Source organism: Hemibagrus wyckioides, linkage group LG19, assembly GCF_019097595.1.
Source record: "Hemibagrus wyckioides isolate EC202008001 linkage group LG19, SWU_Hwy_1.0, whole genome shotgun sequence".
Lineage (NCBI taxonomy): Eukaryota > Metazoa > Chordata > Actinopteri > Siluriformes > Bagridae > Hemibagrus > Hemibagrus wyckioides.
This window is the reverse complement of record NC_080728.1, coordinates 8,030,074-8,056,476: the sequence shown is the minus strand read 5'-3', so window position 1 is coordinate 8,056,476 and position 26,403 is coordinate 8,030,074.

Below are 26,403 nucleotides of genomic sequence, written 5' to 3'. Positions count from 1 at the left end.
GACAGATGGCTAGTTTGCATGCTAAGAATGGCTTAACATTACTGAGTCAACAATGGCTTCATGTCATCTAAGGCCCTGCTTTCTGCAAATCACAGATGCTTATGAGATGCTACAAGACAATCCTGGAGACTTTGTGTCAATAACCTGTCATTTAGCAGTAATTACCTGAGAGATATGTGCATAATTATCTTTAAACACAGTGAAGGTCTTCTAGACCTCACAGAACACCAATTACTCTACAATGTTGTCATACTTTGTAAAAGTGAATTGTTTTGATATATAAGGTAGTCACTCGGTGATGGACTGCCGCATCATCATAGGTGTACTCCTGCCTCAGGCCAGTGTTCCTGGGATAGCTCCAAATCCATCACAGCCCCAACAAGGATAAACTGTAACTGAGTGAGTGTGAACATTGTGCATTTAGAGCTGGAAGGTTGGATGTCGAAGTCCCAGAACGGCCAAAGAGTCAATGTTAAACCCATTAATTCTCAACTACTCAATAGGTAGACTGAACTGTGGGTTCAGTGGGCAAAACAGGTTTTCTCCTAGGGATCTATCACCCTGCAAATTTACACACTAACATTCTGTTTGACTATAACAGATGGTCATGAACAGATGCGGAAGGTAACTGTTACTGTACTTAAGTTTTGTTTATAAGTATCTCTACTTGAGGTTTTCTTTCACATAATACTTCAACTTACACCAATTTAAAAAAAAAAAAAAATACTTTCTACTTTTACAAAATTGTAAAAGTTTAGATCGTTCTACTTCAACTTGACTCATATATCTGAAGCTGTACTGAAACTTTTATCTGAATATTTTTTATAGATCAGCAATTGAATCTTTACTTGAGTAAAGGATTTTACCACCTCTGGTTAACAAATTGTCTAGGTAAGGAAATAAACTTCCAGGTCTTGACTGGATTTTCTAATTCAGGGGATCCCCAGATCACCAACACATCCTGAATGGATCAAGTTGGACTTGTTTTATATAATCGGTCCACCAGGGGCATCGGTCAGATAAATGAATATAAAACGATATGATGTGGAAGTTAAATGAGCTTTCCATTCATACATGTTGTGCATCCATCAGTATGGAGATGTTTATAATACATAATAGATTATACAGGCATGAGTCAAATTAAAAACTTTCATTTATTTATTTGTTTGTGTTTATTGCAAAAAGTGTGTGAGATTTAAGGAAATGGTAAAAGGGGCTATTGAGAACAGAGGCTCAGTAGTGAAAGATTCAGTACAAGCAGCTCATCTCAACAGCATCATCTATTTTCAGTACTGCTTATCCTACACAAGGTCACAGAAAACCTGAAGTACATTGCAGAGGATTTGAGGCACAAGACAAGGGACAGTCTGGATGGGGGTATTAACCCATCACATGGCACAATCAGTTTACAACACATTTCTTTGTACTAGGGAAGAAAACCGGAGAACTCAGATTAAACCCTAATAGTACGGGGAGAAAATGCAAACTCTGTGGCAGGAATCAAACCCTCAGTTCCAGAGATGCAAAATCTCACCATCATCTTATTTCTTAATATTCTCCAATCATTAACAATGTTTCCTCTGCATGATTAAGTCTAAATGTTGCCATATGACTGGAAGAAAATGTTCTAATGTTTTTATCTTTTGTCGAAACTGTGTACAGTGAGAGGAGTATGGCTGAACACTTATATTTTAGAATGCTGATATGAGTTTATCTGCAACAATCTGGGTAAAATCCATGCAGTCATTTTCATCCGTCATGATAATTTATTCTGCGGGATAAACCAGTAAAGATGTGTTACATCCTGAAGCAGATATAAAGGGTGAAGCAATGCTATTGGGTAATATGGTGCTGAGAAGAACAGAACAGCTGCATATCATACAGGAAGCTGAAACATTTCATACACATAAACATAAGTGTGAATACGCATAAGCTTACACACACACACACACACACGTTTTTTTCCTGTGAAACATCCTTGGCCTTAAGACCCCAGGGCAAAATGCAATAGCAACAATAACAAAATCTTCTACCTGTCAAAATAATCCCCTGAAATACATACACACACACACACACACACATACACACACACGATTTATGACAGTCAGAGGTTAAAGTTCAAGTTTCAGCATATATCACTTGCATGACTGCTGATGAAATGTAACAATGCCTATAATCGAGCCACAGCTTAGACTGGGACACATATATATATATATACACGTGTGTGTGTGTGTGTGTGTGTGTGTGTATAGGTTCAGCATTTCTGTATTTTTCTTCAGGACATTTTTACAGACACAAAGCATTTCACTTCAGCATGTTTACTAGCCATACCAGTGCCTGATATCCACAGAGTCGATGAGAAAAAAGAGAAAGAGAGAGAGAGACAGAGAGAGAGAGAGAGAGAGAGAGAGAGAGAGAGCGAGAGAGAGAGAGAGAGAGAGAGAAGGGGGTTAGCGAAATCTGAAATCTTTCTGTGCTTGACAAAGACCAGAAAAGAAACAGCGTGAGAAAACGAGTCAGATTAAGTGTTGAGTGATCACATGTGCTCGTGTGTCTATACTGGACCTTGAATCTTCTCTTGGAGAACATATTCTTTCCACTAGCAGTCCCTTTCACCAGATGCTTTGTTCTTTGCCATTGCTACAGTGGTCAAGGCAAGCTCGGGTTTTAAATAAAGCAGGGCCTCCTGTTACATTTCAGCAGTCAGATGAAATTAGATTACATTTAAAAGCAGGTGAAAGCATTTTTAAACCTTTTTTAAAACCTAAGGGATAAGGGATAAGGGTGTCTGCCAAATGCTGTAAATGTAAAACTCTTTTTAATGTTGAACCTGACTTTTTATAGATATCTGAGATTGAGATTGGGCTTTGTATAAGAGATGAAGAGACCGGGACAGACACAATCATGACTTTGTTGTTTCAACAGTCATTTAAAAAAAAAAATCTTTCATTTCTGATAAAATTCCGGGTCTGAAATTGACTCGAACCATGATATATTCTCAGTATTCAAAATATAATTATTGCAATAAGGGTCCATGGCGAAATTCAATTTCATTTCTAATAAACATTTAATATGGCTCGTTTTGACCTGAACAGAACGTAAGGGCTAACAGGACACTGAGCGTACTGCGTGTGGTTTTCTGGGGTGAATGCTGTCATCTGTTGAACTGATTGCCTCCTGTGCCAACGTGCCATGAGTGGGGAAGCAACAATGACATCTCAGCAAGTGAGCATGGCTGACTATTACTCTCGATCGCTAAACAAACAGGCAATGGAAATTGTGCATTCTGCAGCTCAACGTTTGATGCAGAGCATTTTGAAATGTCTAAAGGTAAATGGATATATAGATAGATGCATAGATAGATACATTACATCGCTTCATGGCAACAGTGTTCCCTAATGGCAGTGGCCTCGTTCAGCAGGTTAATGTGCTCTGCTACACTGCAAAAATTGTTCAGGAATGGTTTGAGGAACAAGGTGCTGACTTGGCCTCCAAATTCCCCAGATCTCAATCCGATCAAGCAGAATCAACAACAAAAAGAAAAAAACAGATCCAAGGATGCTCCACCTTGCAACTTTAAAGGATTTAAAGGATCTGCTGTTAACGTCTTGGCACCAGATACCACAGTACACCTTCAGAGGTCTCATGGAGGCTATGCCTTGAAGGGACAGAGCTTTTTCTGCAACATAACTGGGATCTATACAATATTCAACAGTAATGCTATGGTTGATCAGAGTATATAGTACACAAAAATATCAGTTTTAGGTTAATGTATGTTTGGATTTTAAAAATGATGTCACTACAGACACTTTAACTGTGTTTAGGAATGCAATGTTAATGGTAAACAACAAACCCAATATAGTTCTATAAAGCCATCCAAAGCATTCTCCTCTTTAGTGTCTGTCTTTAAAATAAAATATTAAAAATTCTGCACTGTCTGTAATAATATGATTAATTAAACGACTGTCATGATTTAGTGACACAGTGTTGTGATCATGGCCTACAGTGTGCTCAGTCAGTGTGTGAGAGAGGCATGGCGAGATCTTATTTGATGCTGTGATGAAGCATTGGGGTGTAGGTCTGTTGGATATCCTGAAACCTTGCTTCTCAATACAAATTATACTTCACTTATTCTGATTCACTGCACTTTCCCCCACACCTGCAGGAAGCCTAATGTACTTTCATTCAGTTTCATTCACTGAGTTCAGATGCACAGTGGGCAAGTAGCTCTCGGATTTGTGGCGGATTCAGACGGATGTGGCATCATAATTTTTTTCTTTCTACTAAATATGAACACTGACATATGTATCAGTCTGTCCAGTAGCACTAGATATCCACTAACACATCCCTTCAGCAAGATTCAGTGAATGAATCGGTGGTATTTTCGTGCATTGTGAAAGTAAACGGCGCTTTGTCCAGGTTTTGAAATGTCATCAGATTCTATGGCATTCAACACAATTTGTCGAAAAACAATGACAATGCTAGCAAAGTGGTTAATGTCTGGTCATTGAGGGTGAGAGTTCAAATTCCAGGACTGACAAAGAGACACTGCTTGAGCCTTTGACCTTCAATTTTTCGAGCTATCACCTTTAGATGGACTTTACCTCATTTAAACCCTGCCACTTTGTATAAAGGTACCTGGCAATTGAATCCAGCTAAATTGTATCTTATTAAATTCCATCTATTCTCATTACATCAATTTTGCACCAAATTCACTTAAATCCCAATAAAAAGGAATGATTTATATTCCATTGAACTGAAGCATTAAGAAAAGCTAAAAATGCCCCCCCCATGCCTCACCCTAATAATAACCATAACTTTACATACCTCATGTGAATTCTTATGAATTTGCGATGATGAGATCATGTCACTTACACACATGCAAATGAGATGGCAGGAAGTCTGAATTCCACAGCAGGGCAGCTATTTGACTGGAGATGAGGGGTGTTAAGCTGATTCCTCCTTGTTGTCCTTCCAGTGTGTGACGTCAATAGAGCTGATGGGGGATCTGGAACAGCTGGGGTCGAGAGCCGGCCTGGAGCTTCACGGCTGATCTGGATTCCGGTTGAGGATGCAAACTGGGCTAAAAGTACTCGCTTATTTTCTTTTCCATCACTTTTGGGAAAAGGCTGTCTCATACTTGTAGATGTTCTCACTTGGAATCCAAATAAAAATAGTTTGAAGTGTGAATGTGAGGTTTTTTTTGGGGGGGGGGGTGTTTACAATAAGTATTGTACATTATAAATCAAACTTATCTGGAAAGGGCTGCTGTGGGTGCAGGTTTTTATTTCATTCAAGCAGAAGCCACAGCTGCATCTAGTAAAAACTGAGATCAGCTGATTAACCAGGTGGAGTCAGGTGTAGCTCCGGCTTGACTGGAATGAAAACCTGCACCCACACCGGCCCTTTGCAGATAAGATTAAACACCCCTGGTATAAAATCACTTCTGCAGCTCTTCTGTATCTGTGTGCTCTTATAATTGGCATTCCTCTAAATTATACTTTTAGTTTGGGATGGAGAAGGATGACAGTTAAGCTTCATGGAGATTTGTTCAGGTTTGTGGATGGTTAAGGGACTCCAGTGACACAGGCTTGTGATTCTGATAAACATTTTTTTTTGACTACTTTTACCCCATTTTGCATTGTAATTAATCTCACATCCCAGCTCCCTTCAAGATGCCAAGATATGGTGAACATAAGGCCTAGTTTACGGATCGAATCCTTTCCTCATGATAGTTCCAAACGTCATTTTCACGACATTTCCAAATGCTTTTATGTGGCTGGTTAGCATAACATACATACAGCAAAGATGATGCAACAACAGTCATTATTACGATGCCATGATTAATCATCCCAGACATCAAGCCTGTATGTCTCTCAGTATTTTTTACCTCATTTTTTATTGGCTACCAGCTGCTTTGTTCCACAATAGTACTGTCCAATCAGATTCTTTCATTTTTTCCTCCTTGTATATTTCCTCATTTCCCCTGAGATTAATTCCTTGCTATGCCACTAGTTGTGAAATTGTGTGATAAAATGGTATTCTGTAGTAGAAAGAAAGTATAGGGCCATTTTATTACATGGCTATTTGGAAGATAACAGCAATGACACAATATAACTCATACTAGCCAAGAGTTCCAGTTATTATTTATTTATTTCTCTCTCTCTCTCTAAAACACACACACACAATACAAATGGCCATCTGTTTTTCATTTGAAGTGGAATTTTGGAGTGGAATTATTCACACACACACACACATTATATATATATATATATATATATATATATATATATATATATACAGAGAGAGAGAGAGAGAAACATGGCATAAGTGAATTAAATGGTTGATTTCTCTCTTAAAACATGTTTTTCAGTATCTGAGTAATAATACTAAAACATGAGATGCCACTGAGAAAGAGCTGTGTTGAGTCACTAATTTCTGCACATATATATTTACCCTCTTTCTCTCCGCTTTTTCTCCCCAAACCACACTAGAAAAGTTTTGTACTTTCTCCTCATAGGCCTGAGGCCCTTTGACCCACTGTGTCTGTATGCTTGTGCGTAGGCTGAGTTTATGCCTCATCAATACAGACTGGTTGGAGGAGTGCACATTTGATGCACATACTGTGATTTACAGCTGTTACTGGTGAGCACCAAAGAATCTGTGAAAGTAAACTATGTCTTTGTGGAGGCCTCAGAATTTGTGAAACTATGTGAAACCTTTGTGACCCCTATTTATCACTGTGAGCAAACCTTTGCCCTGAAACATCCCAAAAGCACATATTTCCCTTATCAATAAAAATGCATAAAAATAATCTTGAGCATCAGAAATAATCAGCAAAACTGGCATTCAAAAAAGATATGCTCTGGACGTGAGCTGCAGCTTATGAAATATATATATGGTCTTAAGATGTTAGTCTTTACAGAATATATAACACTCATAGCATATTTTTAAAGTAAAGCAGTAGAGGTCAGAGATGGAGAGAGAGAGAGTCACTCATTTCTGGGAATTTACTGCTTATATTATGCTTATGTTTATTGCAAAAAAAAACACACACATTGGTTTTAAGTTCACAAAGTTCATTTCTTGAAAAACATCCTACTGATTCTTTCTGATATACTGTGATACTGTGATTCCTTCCTTCCTTCCTTCCTTCCTTCCTTCCTTCTTTCCTTCCTTCCTTCCTTCCTTCCTTCCTTCTATCCTTCCTTCCTTCCTTCCTTCCTTCCTAACTCCCACCCACCCTCCCTCCCTCCCTCCTTCCTTTCCTTCCTTCCTTCCTTCCTTCCTTCCTTCCTTCCTCCCTAGCCTTCTAACATACTTAATTAAAAAATAACTACTTCAAGAACCAATCCCAAAAAGGGAGTACACTCTGGATGAGAGGCCAGACCATTGCATATTATCATGCACGTGATCTGCATTCACGCAATCCTTTCTATCTTTCTCATCTTAAGTGTACTTTAGCTTGTTCTCTCTGCAGTCCAGTTTCTTTGGGAGAGTTAGAATGCTGAAGAAACCCAGACACTGAGGAGAAAACGCAAAACTCCACTGACCTGAGATCACCATCGAGCCACGGACTTTCAACTGCAGGTTTGTATAGACACAAAACTACATTATGGATGTATACAACATTTGGTTATATTGGATTTGGGCTGATTTGCCTTTATTTCTGAACCTTGTGTTGTGTTTGGATAGCTAATAATCATTTCTGTAATGTTAGACGATGTATTAACATTCACAACAGTTTGTCTTTTAACTTTAAAGGAAATTAAAGTTTTACACAGACACAGCAATGTAATATATAGATAAGCTTAGTTCTAGTATCTCTCTCTCTCTCTCTCTCTCTCTCATACACTTTCTCACACACTCTGGTTTCTGTAATGGTTATTCTGAACAGTAATATAAAGGACTGCATCATATTAAAGACATATAACACACTGAGTAACAGATGTATGTCTCTGTGTGTGTGTGTGTGTGTGTGTGTGTGTGTTTAGTTTGAGGCCTGTCTGGTTTTGTTTAGAATTGGGCTTTGGAATTGGAATCATGTTCAGTCATGTTCCCTTTAGGAAGGATTAGGCCTGAGATTGAGGTTACGGTAAACTTCACCCCAACTCCATCTCCATCATAGTGTCTTCTCCCTAGATGCAAGCCCCTACCCCCAACAGACACACACACACACAAATCTAAAAAGGATGTGTTTACCTGTGGGCAGTGTGATATATATCAACACTGTCTAGTGAGACACTCTTGAACACCTACTGCTTTGGACCCAGGAGAATACTAGATTTGTACATTCACACTCAAACACACGAGAGCTGTGATCTTTGTAAGGTATTTCCATTGACTTTTGTGTTACTGTAGCTACATATTTCTACACTTACCTCTAACCTTCAAATTATCCTCAGTATCTTGAACAAAATGCTTTTCAAAGCCCCATATTTTCAAAGCCCCACTAGATCAAAACTCTCATATTTTCCTGCTATTATGGGGGCATGTGGTCCATGAAGAGATGAAACAACCACACACTCACACATGCAAGGTTCTTCATATCCAAAGCTAGCTGAACGTGATTGCTTATAAGAGGAAAAACCGTCATTATTGAACCAATACAAACACACACACACACACACACACACACTAAAAGGCATAAAGAAAATCTACAGAGAGAGACAAGAGACAGAAGGCAATGTGTACAGAGAGTTTACAATCTAACAACAATAGCCATCTTGGTAATCTAGTTTTAAAAAAAAAATTATGAAAATGTCTAGAAAAAAATATTATAAATTAGAATTATACTTTTCAAAATTTATTATAAACTAGAAAACTATTCTAAAATATTTTTACTTGCTAGGATTTAGTTGTTTGCACTGCAAATGTATGAAATTATAATAATTACACCATAAATCATACTGAATGAAAAAGCTTTGCATCATTACTCTAATGCAGTGTACAAATACATTAATAAATAAATAAATAAATAAATAAATAAATAAATAAATAATTGTTATTATTATTTTATTTTTTTTATTTATTTTATTTATTTTTTTTTTTATTATAAAATCATTATTAGACTCAATAATTAAATATATTGTTTTTCTACATATTCATCTCTTTATTTTTATAAAATAAAAAATCTTTAACATCTTTATTTTATTTATTTTTCACTTACAGTTACTCAGCAGACACTTTTATCTAGAAAGACTTACAGAAGTACTTTGTGGTCTCCATCCAAAACATATCCTTGTGCTACTACTGTACAGACACGTCACAGTCCAAGAACACCACTTTTGTTTGTTCAAATTAGTATAAAGATAAAAGTTTTATTTCCTTTTAGGATTTAGTGCTCACAGAGTGTTTGTTCTACTCAGAACAATTGGCAAGTCAGCTACTTTTCATTACACACTGAACTGAGCCAAAGTTCTTCAGAAATGTTTTTCACACAGGCCATGGCCAAAAACTGCATTCATTACGTGATTTCATTATAGATACAGCTCAATTTTGAAAGAAAATGTCTTCATTTTTAACCAAAATGCTGAATATGCTTTAAATTTCGAAGATAAAATAGAGTTATAAATAAAGGGAGGTTGTGTTAGGGTTGTTGGGGTTATACAGGGGTGTATTTCTCATTATTGGCCTCTGCTCATGTCTAGTGTGACTGGGATAACCAGTCACTGGGATATGATTTAACCATCAGTCTGATCAGGATAAAGTGGTGAGTGAAGATAAATAAATAAATATATAAATATATATATATATATATATATACACTATATTGCCAAAAGTATTCGCTCACCTGCCTTGACTCGCATATGAACTTAAGTGACATCCCATTCCTAATCCATAGGGTTCAATATGACGTCGGTCCACCCTTTGCAGCTATAACAGCTTCAACTCTTCTGGGAAGGCTGTCCACAAGGTTTAGGAGTGTGTTTATGGGAATTTTTGACCATTCTTCCAGAAGCGCATTTGTGAGGTCACACACTGATGTTGGACGAGAAGGCCTGGCTCTCAGTCTCCGCTCTAATTCATCCCAAAGGTGTTCTATCGGGTTGAGGTCAGGACTCTGTGCAGGCCAGTCAAGTTCCTCCACACCAGACTCTGTCATCCATGTCTTTATGGACCTTGCTTTGTGCACTGGTGCACAGTCATGTTGGAAGAGGAAGGGGCCAGCTCCAAACTGTTCCCACAAAGTTGGGAGCATGGGATTGTCCAAAATGTCTTGCTATGCTGAAGCATTCAGAGTTCCTTTCACTGGAACTAAGGGGCCAAGCCCAGCTCCTGAAAAACAACCCCACACCATAATCCCCCCTCCACCAAACTTTACACTTGGCACAATGCAGTCAGACAAGTACCGTTCTCCTGGCAACCGCCAAACCCAGACTCGTCCATCAGATTGCCAGATGGAGAAGCGCGATTCGACACTCCAGAGAACGCGTCTCCACTGCTCTAGAGTCCAGTGGCGGCGTGCTTTACACCACTGCATCCGACGCTTTGCATTGCACTTGATGTATGTGATGTATGGCTTGGATGCAGCTGCTCGGCCATGGAAACCCATTCCATGAAGCTCTCTGCGCACTGTTTTTGAGCTAATCTGAAGGCCACATGAAGTTTGGAGGTCTGTAGCGATTGACTCTGCAGAAAGTTGGCGACCTCTTCGCACTATGCGCCTCAGCATCCGCTGACCCCGCTCCGTCAGTTTACGTGGCCTACCACTTCGTGGCTGAGTTGCTGTCGTTCCCAAACACTTCCACGTTCTTATAATACAGCTGACAGTTGACTGTGGAACATTTAGGAGTGAGGAAATTTCACGACTGGATTTGTTGCACAGGTGGCATCCTATCACAGTTCCACGCTGGAATTCACTGAGCTCCTGAGAGCGACCCATTCTTTCACAAATGTTTGTAAAAACAGTCTACATGCCTAGGTGCTTGATTTTATACACCTGTGGCCATGGAAGTGATTGGAACACCTGATTCTGATTATTTGGATGGGTGAGCGAATACTTTTGGCAATATAGTGTATATATATACATATATATACATATATATATATAACAACTAATATCATCTAATATATATCAACTAATGTGTCATCAAATTATGATTATATAGTTATATACTGGCTTCCCCCCCAAAACTATTATTATTATTATTATTATTATTATTACTACTACTATTACTACTATTACTACTCTAGTGTAGTATTTGAAAAAGCTCTTGCAGACGAATAGATTTGATTTATAATATCCTGTAAGCTGATCATTAAATAAAAACATGTCCACATCAGCCTTGGCCAATCAGTGTCTAGATTTTTGTTGTACTCTGACAGAAAAAAACCTCAATATAGCAAGGAGGAGAAAAATGGCTATTTTTAATTTCCTCTTCCTTTTCCTTCTAAATTTTTCTCTTTGAGAGTAATAAAAAGTGGAAAGTACAGATCAGCTGTATTTGGCTTTACAATGTAGATTCTGGTATATTTTAGCTAACATCTGATAAGATTAAAATGACCGATAACAGCTTGTAAGTGACTGTAATGATGCTTGTAAATGATGATGATAATGCTTCTTCTTCTTCCTGAATGTGATTAATAAAATAAACAGTAGGCCCTGAGACTGAATGTTGTGTAGTAGACTTATATCATGTTTAAATGATGGCACAGAACATGTACTGTGTGCTCCACCCATCCATCCACCCATCCATCCATCCATCCATTTATCCATAAATCCATTTATCCATCCATCCATCCATCCATCCATCCATCCATCCTCTACATCATTTACCCTATTGAGTCATGGGGAACCTGGAGCTTATCCCTGGAGACTTGGGGCACAAGGCAGGGCAGGTATTGCATGTATTGCAAGGCACAATCACACATACACTCACACAGTACTGAACATTCTCCCTGTCAAAGTAATATTGTTAAAATGTAAAAAAAAAAAAAACATGTCAAGGTTTTTCACATCTTAGATCTCTAGAATACACTCAGATAATACAACTAATAAAAAAACACACATTTATGATCATAACGTGATCTTATTATGCTCATAATGTATTTCTCTGCTGAGTCTATTACCATTTATTAGTAATTTAATGAGATTATGAGATTGCTTAATAAGACACCGGCAGATAAATCCTTATAAAACCAAACAGCATTTTTTATATTAGAATCAGAATCAGAATCCTAAAATCAGAATAATCGTAGTAATAATAATAATAATAATCAGCCATATGTGGCTATTGTTAAAACCTTTACTCTCTAATTGTCTCACAAGTTCAATAATATTGTAAGTTTGAAGCAACATTAAAGCTTAGGCTTAGGCTTTATAGTTTTGTTAGTTGGAATGTCAAACCCTGATGTCTCATATCTCAAAACATCTTTTTTTTCTTTCTGATAAAATCTTACTACTAGGTCATGATCTTAATACTAAGGTCATGAAATTTCCAATCCAGTGGTTGGCTTGTACCAATAAATGTAATCTAATTTGAAAAAATTAGAATTAACCATTGTTGTATCAACACTTCGGGGCAGAAGAAACCATTCTACTTGAAGTGTATGAACAGAAACATTACCACCACTGAAGTTAACTCAGACTTCAGTGATGTCAGGCATAGGTTTAGTTTGAAGTCTGAAGTGGAGTAACTTCTCTCTGGCTCTGCAACACTATTGGACATGGACATGATGTAAAGGTGTTGCAACTATGAAATGAAGTTTAAAGAGTGTCTATGTATGTCAGGGCACCCATTGAATCTTGTGAGTCCTCCCTCAGGTGGATACTGACACAGTTATAACTTCAGACAGTTTTGTATTTCTTCTTGATTGTTTTATTGGCATTCTTTTAAATAGCTAGGATAGTATATATATATGATATATAATAATAGTCCCAGCTCTTGCCAGCCAAAGCTGTACTTTCTGCTAATTACACAACGAATATGATTTCAATCCTACATACTAAGAAGAAATCAGCAGACAAATTCACTTATTAATAAACAGGTACCAGGTTTGCAGTATGACAATGACATTAAAAATTTATGGCTCTATAAAATCAATACAATCTGCTACATGGCAGCTCAGTCAGACCCCACTGGGTTTAGTCCTGCTTTCATCACCCCATCACACACATTAGCTGAATAAACACAATCCTCCCAACACTCCCAGAGTTGCAGTTAGGATGATTACACCGTTCTGTCCTATTAACCTCTCCTTCTCTACGGAGCGATTGCTGTGTGATCTATGGTGTAATATCAGTCAGACGAGCAGTTAATGTTGTCAATAGTCGTACTACTGCAGTCGCTATCAAACCGAAATTTAATTCTGAGTGTAATGTGTGCAGGGGTAAATCAAGTCATCATTGAAAGAAGCATGAATTTCTGCAATTTATGTGGAAGAAGGTATTTTAATTATATGGCAAAGATATGCTTTCTTCTGGAGTTATGTAGGTTCAGTGGAATTTACTACTTTGGATATGTTGTATGAACGTACACACGCGTGGTATGCTACAACCCCAAATTACATTTCTTTTATTTTTTAAACTTTCACAGACCTTTTGCAAATATTTATTTAGATATAGGTTAATAACAGAAGACTTGTATAGCAAGCTCCCAGCCTTCAGCAGTTTATAAAGGAACACAACAGAATGTGAAATACAAAACACGTCAAGGAACGTTTCGATATCCTCATCTTTTTTTATCCCTTCATACTACAATGTAAAATGGAATAGTTATTATATATTTTACATCCTAATGCTAGCATACCATCACATATCTGCAGTAGCTACATCTTTTGCTATTAAAGTCAGGTTTAAAGCATAAGTAATGACACACACTGGAATTATTTTTGAATATAAATTATTATGGAAAATATATCTTTCGCTCGTACATTGCTCTTGAGGTGGCTTGAGGAAACACGTTGGATGTTGTTGGGGTTGTTTTGACCAAAATTGTTTTTTTGGTTTTTTTTTTCATACTTCCACATATGTAAATGTTTTTACTTTAAGAAATGCAGCTGTGCAAACGGTCAGTCTGTATACACATATTTTAAGCAATAGGCACTGAGGACAGGCGCTTATGATATCGATGCTAAATTATTTTTGACTGTTAATAAAGTGATAAAGCGCTACTGACAATTTCCTTTCTTAGCTTCCAAAGGTAAAAGTAGGCAAAGTGCTCTCGTCTCTCTACTAATATAGCCTCCAAATCAAGTTTATAACAAAATATAATACATTATACAATTCCACAACCTATAATCTTTTATCTAACACATTAATATTAAAGATAACAAGTGGATGTGCTGAAATTCTGAACTGTCTGCCTGTCAGCTCGTATTAAGAGACCTATTTTTCATGGTCATATTTTTCATTTGTTTATCATTAATGTGCTATTACATTCAATATGATTAAATTATTCAATGTACAAAATCTAGTTTGTAGAGGTCTTTCAGTTGAGTTGAAATCAAATCATTAAAAGCCTCTATTTCACTACTGGCTATAACTGCAACGGATTCTCTTGTGGTTGAGATAGGTGCAAAAGAAAACAATTATATTGCTTTTGCAAAAAAACCCCAGCATGTGTAAACACCTTGAATATGGTCAAATTTACTGAGTATTTCCTATTATATGTGACCGAAACAAAGGCAGCAAGGGATGCGATGTGGTTGAGTTTATTTTATTAAACAGGCGGCCAAACAATTTCAAAATGAAAGGCAAGATCAAGGTCAGTAAGCTGGTGTGATTCAGGTGAGAAACAAAGAGCATAATCAAGGCAAAAGACAAAAATTTGGAAAAAAGCAGGATAGCACACACTGCACAACAATGCTTGGTAATCTTTAGAGACAAATGTACAAGCTGAGCCATTACTTCATGATAGGAGTGTGTGTGTTATTGGACTTTGAGGACGATAACAACCTCCGAATTAATACATACAGTAGCATTCTACATATGCTGTATCTACATCACACAACTGCAACTGACTGTAGAAAGGACATTGTTCCTAATCACCGGTGTTCAAAATAATTTATATTCACACTCTCTGGTGTCACCCAAATGAGGATGGGTTCCCTTCTGAGTCTGGATCCTCTCAAGGTTTCTTCCTCATACCTAAGGGAGTTATTCCTTGCCACAGTCGCCTAAGGCTTGCTCACTAGGGATGATTTTGTCTAACATCTATGACTTTTGCATTATGTTTCTCATGTTCTGTCAGGCTGCTTTGAGACAATGTCCATTGTTCAAAGTTGCTGTACAAATAAAATTGAATAACATTGAATTGAAAGAGGTGAATGTACTCAATAGTTTAGTGATTATGAACGTGTCAGTGGTGTATTCTGGGCAGCATAGTCTGAGGCAACCAGGTCTGAAGGCTGCAGTGTAGCACCCGGTGTTGACCTGACATTCAAAGTTAAGAATAAACAAAATATAAGTTTGTTGAACATATTTCTAGATATTTGTACTCCACAGGCATATTCTATTGGCAGATAGTTTAGTTAACAATTAGCATTTATTTTCAAGGACAAAGCGAGTTATCTGCCAATGGAATAAGAACATTTCAAGCTTGAAATGGGTAAAAAAATCTCTGAAATTAAGTGTAATAAGCTTTCATATTTGGTTAGCTGAAAATCCTATAATAAGATGAATTTAGTTGTATATACTAGATAAAATCACTTGCCAAAATGTCCTTCATACATTCTGCTCTATCATGTAGGAAAAGGTTTTAACACAACACAGGTTAAAGAAAAAGTTGCCAGTGGGTTAAATGACTTATATTAGTGAGATATCACTAATATAGTGATGTGTTAGAGGTGGTAAATGATGAATACTGGGCATATTTCGAATTTTTGTACTACTGTCTCTTCAGGCAACAATGTGAGATTCATCTAGAAAATGATATTCAGGTTAATACTGTTGGTGTATAACATTAATGACATTCATTTCGTTTTTTTTTTCGCCACATTATACTGTCACACTGGTATATTCTCATTCCAACGCTTTAGGTCAAGGGGTGTTGAATCCAATACCAAATGACATCTATTTTTATTGTGCCACCCCCCCCCCCCCCCCATTGGTATGCCGTCTCTGTAATCAGTTAATGTAAGGCACTTTTGGACAAAAGCATCAGTGAAATGCAAATCTCGCTCTGATCATGTTGAAATTGTGAGGTTGAACATTAACTCATGGCAGGCATCAGCTGCAGGACGTCTCGTCTAAAAATGGACTTTGAAAAGGTCTGGCTTATTGGGAGCCCACACACGGACATGCCATTAATGAATGAGTAAGAAGAGTGTGTGGGGGTGAGCACTTCGGCACACTGCTCTTCAGACGTGCTTCACGCTGACGAACAAAGTTATGACCATGAGTCATGCACGCACTTCTCACGTTAATGCACACTACACCAGCATGCTGTTCACAGCTACCTTCAAAGTACCAATGGAAAAATGCACCTTTGCTCTTTTTCCCCCTCTCTCTTTTACATTCTGTCATTCAAGTATTACAATTTCTGTCCTGCTTTTAGCTGTATCTTTTTAATCTTTTTTCTCTTTCCTGTGAGGTTCAACTAATACAAGAGAAAATTATTGAGGAAATCCAGTCACTCTTTCGGTCAATTTTACATTCTAATAAAAAGTCATACATTGATTGGCTATAGTATGTCTAAAAACTGACAACGTTATGAGATGCATCACTTCAAGGTATGTAAGAAGCAATACAAAAAAATCTGAGAGGTACGTTTTAGGTTAAGCAGTATGAGCAGTGAATTGCAGCTAAGTGTAGCACTGTCCTAGTTCTGTCTTCACCTGTATTTTAGATTATAAATCACATTTGGCTCCTGCATTGCTCTGTATTAGCTTGTAAATTCACCTACACACTGACACACACAAATATTCACATATCAGTCACAGACCAATCTGGGAGCATTTATTTTCAGTCTTGTTAATGGGATGGTGTTTTATGAATGAATATGCCTGTGAATTTGTGTGTGTGTGTGTGTGTGTGTGTGTGTGCGCGAGAGAGATAGAGAAAAGTTCTGGTAGTGTTTATTTAGCAAAGACAGCACTAATTGAAAACACAATTTTTGCCAATGTGCCCTGATCTTGCTTCACTTTCAAAGTTAAAAAAATAAATAAATAAAATAAAATAAAAAATCAGCATTCGACATTCAAATGAATCATGAGCCACCAAACAACATTCAATATTCAAGTGAAAAAATCTAATGCTTATTAGGATTAGACAAAATAGGCCCAATTCATGAATGCCTTAAAAGAGAGAGAGAGAGAGAGAGAGAGAGAGAGAGAGCACTTATTCACAGGTAAAGGGAGCTGTTTATGCCTGGTTAAAGTTGCAAGATAAATGCTGAAGCTAGCTCAAAGGAAATAGCCATGCCGTAAAAAACATCTTTAAAAAAAAAAAAAAAATTCTACTTATAAATATGACAATTTTGGTAATCCTATTGCTTTTGGAGTTTAGGGGAGAAAGTGCTGACAGTATTTGACATTGACAGTGTCCTCTATGCATTCATGAGTAAATTATAACACTTGCAATTAAGCTAATGGACACAAAGCTTAGGAAACAGTGTTTCTGGTATAGTTACCTATACCTTGATAAATTTGTTAACATATTCTTACCTGTATTAAGTATAGTTCGATATTTAATTCATACTTATTTATTTAAGTTCAAAAAAATGACCAAAGTTAATAATTAAGTTTAAAATGGAATGTTGGCTACCTTATATTTATATGTTTTTATTTACATTTACATTTCAGTTCAATTATTATGAAGATGTAATGCTTAGTTTCAGTATCATCTCAAATCAAGTCAAGAAGCTTTTATTGTCATTTCAACCATATATAGCTGACGCAGTACTCAGTGAAATGAGACAACGTTTCTCCAGGACCCTGGTGCCTGATAAAACAACATAACAACATAGAGCATATAAGTTATCATATTAGTTAACATATAAGTTGTCCTAGCCACATAAAGTGCAACTCATCCATCCATCCATCCACCCATCCATCCATCCATTCATTCATCTTCGATAAATCCTGAAGGGAACACTGCACATATACTGTACATTATACAGCTAAAATCACTTATTTGAGATCTTGAAGATGCATTGCATGAGTTTCCCAGCTTAGTCAGTGGTCTTCCTGGCAATCATACTAATACTAGCAATTTGCAATTAAGGAAGCTCTTCTTCAGCATTCACCGGTGAAAAACAATACCTTACACAAACCAAACCAATTTGTACTCACTCTTATGCTCTGTTTCATTGAAATCTATTGTGCTATATTATATAACAGCTCATTGTGGATACAAACAGTATATGTATCTAGCTTGTGTTCCTATCAGCTCTGTTATGTCTCTTTATATTCTGCTATGTGGCAGGCTGTAATGAATAAAAAATCCACATGGTTGCACATAGACAATAAAGTTATCTTGATCTTGTAATAAATGGATAAGGGCAATTCCAATGTTATGAATGTGACATTTGAACTCATATCGACTTGCAAAGTGTCTCATTAGCCGCACTAGCTGAGCATCAGTGAAGTGAGTTCTCGCATCTTAAATAACCTTTCAAAGAGAACACAGACAAATATTCAAAAATAAAGATTTTCATTTTACACATTGCTATCAGACTTGGTGCGATCACGGACAGATTTCTGATTTCCTGTTTCTATGACAAAAAAACAAAACAAAAACAAAGAAAACATTACATATAATAGCAAAAAAGCCTTATCTGCATTCATAACATTAATTGTATATACATTACTGAGGAAAATCCAGGGTGTGCTTCAGGTTATGGCTCAGACATTTTAGGTTTATGGATTGTACATGTGGAAACATTCCTTTATAGATTATCGACAACTAAAATCAAGAATGAAATAAGAATGAAACAGGAATACCCTCAGCCTTATTGATGACATTAAGTATAAAAATGGCCTATTGATCCCTCTGTTGAAACAGTGCTCTGGTGAAACATACTGCTCTGTGTGGGAGAGCCCCTCATATCAGATGGAGAAATGGCACAATTTCCTCACAAAATGCAATCAGAGCTGTCAAATATCTACTTAAGTAGGCAATTTAACATTTTCTTATGGTAAGACTGACATTTGCACAAAACTAAATGAATGCAACTGGTTCTATATACATTTTTCCGACCTCAAAGACAAGCCTATATTAAAGACATTCCTTATATTACAATATGAAAGTTTCAGGAGACAAACAACTCACTTCTAATTTGCCAGCGATTAAAGTAACCTTTAAATATTAGACGATGTTTTTATTCTCAAAAGGGAACCGCATAACCTTTTCTGATATCACAAACTGATATTTGAAGATGGATGAATGCAATTGCTTTGTCTTCAATAAATAAAGTTCACACAGTCCTCTTTGTAAATCTCTGCTATCTGAAGTTTACTTGCATTCACAAAGACAAACACTAATTCACACAGCTAAGTAAAAAAAATAAAAAAATAAAAATCAACACAACTATAAAGTTTAAGTAAATTAAATTGTGTGTGTGTGTGTGTGTGTTTAGAAGGCTTACTTCTTGCTTCCTTCTGCAGATCTAGACAGGAGTAGGTGACCCAGAAAGAAAAAAAAGTAGAAAGAAGGCAGTATATTTATAGATATCAGGATAATGATGAGAATCCCACAGAGCTGCACACACACACACACACACACACACACACACACACAATGCATGTTTTTGCATCTTGCATCTTTTTATAAGAGAGGCTGACAGCATATGCTTATGTTTATTAGGAGCTCTAGCACAGTTCATCTCCTACACAATTTTGCATGAATAGTAGCCACTCTGGTACTTAACACATTTCATTGTCCATGACCTCCCATAAACTAAACAACCTGTTTGTTGTAAGTATCTAAAATGATTATGTGTAATAGAGAAATCAATGAATAAATATGAATATTTTCACTGTATATTAAAAAAAATTCTATAGAAAGTTTTTTTTTTTTTAATTTTGCAGTTATTAACTCAAATCAGAAGGTGTGCATTATTTTTCTACACCAGCATGGCTTTGTAGTTAATGACAGGTTTATATCAATGCTCTTGTTCTAATATGCCATTGTTCCTATAGTAACAGCTCATACACATGAATCTGAATGGCAGACAGGTTATGTAATTAAAAATAAACAGATTTCACAAAACATTTCTTGTTTTTTAATAATGAAGAATGTGTAATTGTCTGTTAGGAGATGTTTATGTCACATTTATGGAATGAGACTTAGATGTCAGTGCAGGCAGGTTGGTCTTCAGATCTTATGGACTTATGTCTCATTGATGTTCCATAGTCATAAACAGTTAATAAGTAAAAAGTTGTCCATTCATGAATTGAAAATCACAATGCTGTTGATTGACCCAACTGGTTATTGATAGGGCTTTCCAGAAGTTGGCTTATAAAGTGCTTACATTGTTTTGATGCTGACTGTAACACCAAAGTTGTTGGAGCTGGTGGCAAACAGGTCCATACCACACTACAAGTCTTGGAGCTGGTGTTTAATGAATAGGATATCGATGTTGACCTTGGTTTCTGCCTGAACTTGATGCAGGTAGATTAGGTTGTCCCTTCAGTCCAAATCAATATCTAATGGCTATGCCGGTCATCACGGTATGCAACATTGAGCATGGCAGTGGAAACTATTTTGTGGTAGAAATGCATTGTAAGGACCGGGCTATTAACAACAAGGGTGCATATAACCTTGAAAGGATGTGTGTTCTTCATCTAATATACTGTAAGAAAGCTTGGGTGACTCATACTTCACACAGCTGTCTCCATGATGAAATAAACAACACAAAACCTCATAAAGTGTGTGACACCACATGTGTGTGTGTGTGTTTATTGGGAGCCTGGGGGGGGCTTGGTCCCTACAATAATACGTCATTATTACAATATCCCTGCTTCATGCTGTTGGTGACCGTGAAAGGGGCAAAGAACTCCCCATTATTAAACATGCATGCTTGCATACCACTGTGAAACTAACACACTATCACAGAATGAACCGGTCTGAAGTGCTCTTGATCTTCCAAAAAAACTAAAAACAAACTGTATCAAAAGCCTTGCTGAGGTCGATGAAAGTGAGATAGAAATTGAACTGGTGCTCCAGGCATTTCTCCTACAGACACCGGGCAGTAAACACCATGTCAATGACTATTCTTCCTCTCCTGAAGCTGAACTGATTCTCTGGGAAAACTCCATCTTCTAGATGTGTTTTAACCTATTCAGGAAGGTCAGGCCCAGGACATTTCTAGCAATGGAGTCCAGATTTTCACAGGACTGTCTGCTCCCTTTGTATTTGTGCAGGTGGAACATGGTTGCATCTTCGAAGTCCTGTGGAAAAGCCCAACACGTGGTGGAAGGGCTCAGTAAACTTTGCTGGGAATCAGTGGTCCACACAATGATCTACAGTGATTATAGATCTCTGCTGGAAGAGAACTGGCTCCAGAAACCTTTCAAGTTAACAATTGTTTCAGCTTTCTCAGCTTTTGACAGAGTAGGAGGAAAGGCTAGGTCATGATTGAGCTCAACCTGAGCAGTCTGTCAATGGCCTCATCACTGATGTGCGAAGGTCTATTGAGGACACTTTCCAAGTGCTGTACTATCCTTACCAGGATGTGAGATTTCTCTGTGAGTACTTTTGTCAGCACTGACAAGCAGGGGAAGATCCAGATAGTTGGGGACCATACAGTGTCCTGATGGATTCATAAAACCATGGAACCTTTGGTTGCATCTTGGAGACAAATCTGTGGTTTGCACAGATATCAGAACCAGACATCAGTAGTCTTGGTAAACTGTATGCCCTGTATGTCTGACTTTTTCCTGAGGATTGGAATAATCAGTGATGTGCTGGTGACCTGGCCATGGAGAAAGAAAAGAAGGCCATTGCTGTTGCACTCCCCTATTCCATTTCTGCCATTGACCCCTTGCCTATGCCCACACTAGCATTAAAATCAGCTACTACGTTCAGTTTGACTGTACTATATCTGTTATAAGGGCATAAAGATCTAAGTAGAAATTCTTGACTTCCTCTTTGTGGTCATTGTGGGTCATTGTGGGGGCATAAGAACTGACAATAGTTGCTTGTTCTTTTGCCATTTAGTGGGATCCTAGCTTAATCATTCATCCCCTTGTTACTTTACTTACCAGCTGGTTCTTGATTGCAAAGCCTACATCATCTTCCTTGTGATCCTCTTTGGCTCTGCCACACAAGAAGAATGTGTCTTCTGCTCCATCTTCCTTTAGTTGATCTTATTCTGTAAGACATTTATCATTAGGTGCGGCTATATCTACTCCATAGCATGCCTGCTCTCAGTCCTTGAGTGTGGTACTTCTCTCTGGTCTGATGTCCAGCAGAATGCGAACATTCCAAGTTCCAAAGATGACAGACCTCACCTTGACCTTGACATTTTTCTTGTCTCTACTGCTGAGGTGTAATGGCTGCCATCACCAGTGAACTGGCCAGTCTTAGTTGAAGCAGGCGTTTTTGAACTTATTTATCCTGTTCCTCAGGCTGTAAAATTGACCAGTTCTTGTCCTAAATAGAACAGCTGAGTTTCTAAAGAAGTCTGCCAGGCTTTACTGGTACTTCAGTTTAATAAAAGATGACCCTATTGCTTGAGCTGCCTTGTGTGCTGGTTTGTCACAACAGCTTCCAGTTTATCCACACCTGCTGATTTGTCTACTTACTCATTGTGTGCGATTATACTTAAGACTAAGAAGATGACTAGCGCTTGACTTTTGACAAGACTAAAGTGACTAGCACTTGACTAAGAATGAAGTGAGGAAGAGTTGTGCAGTGTCACCCTCACTCTGTCTTCCAAGAGTCTACCTGAATTCAGTGGTAGGTCTGAGTTGAGGCAGCTGAAGAAGGGAAATGGTGCAGTGGAATACCAAGACATCTGTGACTGACCCTGCTTTAAGCATTGCACACACATTGCTGGCACAATTTTTGTCTAATCGAATGGTGGCACCAGGCTGCTATTTAACCCATAGCTGGGGCAGTGGTCTACTCACTGTTGGACCTGTGCACCATATCTCTTGGGCCAACTGCAGCTCAGAGATCCCCCGCAGTATGGCCTGGGGTCGTGGTAAGCTCAGTTACCATGTGTTGCCATGAGGAGGCATTGCAGGAGTCTTGGCAATGGTGAGACTATGTACTGGCTAGAGAGGACTCCAATTTTTTGCCTGTAAATGGTGTTCGGGCTAGCCAGCGGCAGCAGCTGAAAGCAGGGAGTGTGAACACTGCGTGCGACACTACACTGCTGCACTAGACAGATCACACCCACACACACAGAGAAAATAAAACATGTCCAGGCCACACTTAGGTCATTATTTCCACTTCTAATAATCCCCATTCACTTACAGTCATTTTTATGAGAAATCATGTTGTGCATGTGTGTGTGTTACATCATAGATCAGCACAGCTTGCTGGCACCTGTCTTGTTAGTGAAAATCAGTTCTAGGTTTATCTGCTTACACACACACACACACACACACAAAATAAGCAAGGCTCTGTGAACTGCATCCTGAAGCAACTTCACATTTTATTAGATTTAGGTTGGGGAGATTTTTGCAACTCTGTGTGTGTGTGTTTTCTACATCATATCAGTTGATTGTCAGCACCTGCCTCATTATTTTAAAGCTGTTATAATAAATAGCGATCTATTAATGACATACAATAATCTGAAAGATTCTGTGTACCTGCAGATTGTTTATGTATTTAATAACCAAAATGAAATATATTCATCAGAATCAATGATACATTTTAACATAAAAATAAATTATGGACCCAAATTTTCATATCTGAAATCACCTTACTCAAGAAAATGGTCAAAAACAATCTATTTACTTACAGAACAGTAAACAGTATAAATGCTGTTAGGATACTTAGTACTGTGCTCTGACTGAAGTAAGCTCAAGAAAGCTGTTTATGCTGTGAGCCTCATTGACTCTTTTGAGTTCTTTCACTCTACCTTTCGCAGAAATTTCCTTCATTATGTCTGTGCTTGCTGTCAAAGAAAATTCGAAATTGACTAAAGATCCAGTAGCCTATATTAATAAAACAGCAAAAGTTCTACATTCAAGGCCAAAATAGTTTTTGCTGATGAGGCTGAAATGAAGCATGTTAGATAAAGCTGTCTGGGACTGAGATTTAATTCAACTATAAGAACTCTATAATAAATATAATACCTTTGAGAACTTTTCATCATTTTAACATAAAAAAGATTCCCTGGTTATGCTTCCCAGACACCTCACGCTTATTAAACATCAACTTTATATGTCTGAAAGTGTGCTCATATCTTTATGAAATGTATGAGCCATGTCAGATTGGATTAGCAAGTATTACTGTAACCCAAGTATTACATCACTCCATGTGGCTGTGTGTGATGTGAGTGAGAAATAGAAACATTGGTTCACTTGGCGTTGATTTTGAGGGGATTTTGGAGGTCGGGTGCTGCCTGGTCCCTACTGTGCAGAGGCATGTAGGGCAGCGGAGCATGCCAAAGCATGACAGCACAGGGGGGATGAGTCAGTCGGGCAGAACCAAAGCAGCAAGGAAAAGACACACAGTGAGAGAGGGAGGGCAGGTCAAACACTGTGGTTAGCTCTTGTGCAAGAAGAAAAATCGGTTTTGTATAGTTTAAAAAGGATTGTGTGTCAGTGTGTATGTCTGTGTGTACAGTGTAGGAATGTTGCAGGCACTGGAATGCTGGATCCAAGTCATGTGACCTCTTATTGCGCAGACACACACCACACACACACAGACAAGAGGCTCCTTTCAAACGCTCACATATCACCAATCAAAAGTGGCCATTGTGCATAAATATGCCTGTGACAGCACACACTCAGCGAGGATACACACCCTGGGGTCAGTAAGATGCACGCACACACATGCAGCAAGAAAGTGATGAAATGCATTCTTTCATCTCTGCCTTCTTTCTAAAGCATCTGAATGCGTGTAATGGATAGATGTTATGTACAGTAGGACTGAGAGGACAAGTGTGTGTGTGTGTTTGTGGGGCCCTTTATTTCCCGTGAGTTCCCTTTAGTCCTGCCAGCACTCATGAATTTAATATATGCCTGAAGTCAGCAACAACCAAATGGAGAAACGGGGACGAGAGGAAAATAAGAGATAAAAGAGTGAGAGAGATGCATGGATGGAAAGAACAAAGGACAAGATTTCAGTGGCAAGGGAGAAGGAGGAACAGTGAATGACGAACAAAGAAACAAAGAATACATTTATAGTGACACAAAGAAAGAGAAACGCAAAGACTGCTGAAACTTTACAGCCCTCATAAACAGAGTGGAAGAAATACATTCAAGAGATTCAGTTAGTCATGTCAGGGACTTTAACCATGGCATGGTTGTTGGTACCAAAAAGACTGGTGTGTGTTTTTCAGAAACTGCTGATCTTCTTTGACTTTTACACCACCGTTTACACAGAATGGTGTAGAAAAAGAAAAACATCATGTGCGTATCATAAACTGTTGATGAGAGAGGTTAGAGAAGCATATCTAGACCGGTTCAAACTGACAGGAAGTCTACAATAGCTCAAGTAGCCATGCTTTACAACCATGCTGAACAGAAATGTATCTCAGAATGCACAACACATTAAAGCTTCAGTCAGATGGGCTTACAGAAGCAGAAGAGCATGTCGGGTTTCATTTATGTCAGCCAAGAACAGGAATCCTCCAATCGTCCTGAAACATCTGTGTTCCTGAAACTGGACAGTGTTGGATTGGGGAAAAAAACGCCACCAAAACATAAAGTGCTCGTGACCAGTCTCTGCATGATGTTATGCATTGCAATACTGCCACATTATCGCTTAATTGGATAATTACACGAATTTGGAGGCGTACAAGTGTTCCTAATAAAGTGTCCATTGGATGAGCTTGTAAAAAATACTTAAATATTGTTCAATTAGATTGTTAGGATTACACCGAAAATTTGTTAGATATACGCTTTACATTCAGCATTTATACTCACATGTTTGAAGCAGTTATGGGTTCAGAAGTAGTCTAAAACATGTCAACACACACGCGCACACACACACACACACACACACACACACAGAAACATCACTTTAACAGCACCTCATTATCTTGACATTCATTTCAGGTGCTGTTTTCCCTTGCTGGAATTCAGCAGCCTGTAAGAAGGTGTGTATTCTTGCAGTATATTCCCTAAGCATGCTTGTTACACACACACACACACACACACACACACACACACTTGATGTCAGCTGTTTTCTTTTCAGATTTCGGCAACCCTGGAAATATTCCAGTGTCGGTTGCATTGGCAAACCACCAAACACAAGTAAACAAGCTGTGACCACACACACACTGATACACACAGACTCATACACGCCAATCACTTTTCTACAAGCACTACCACATTTCC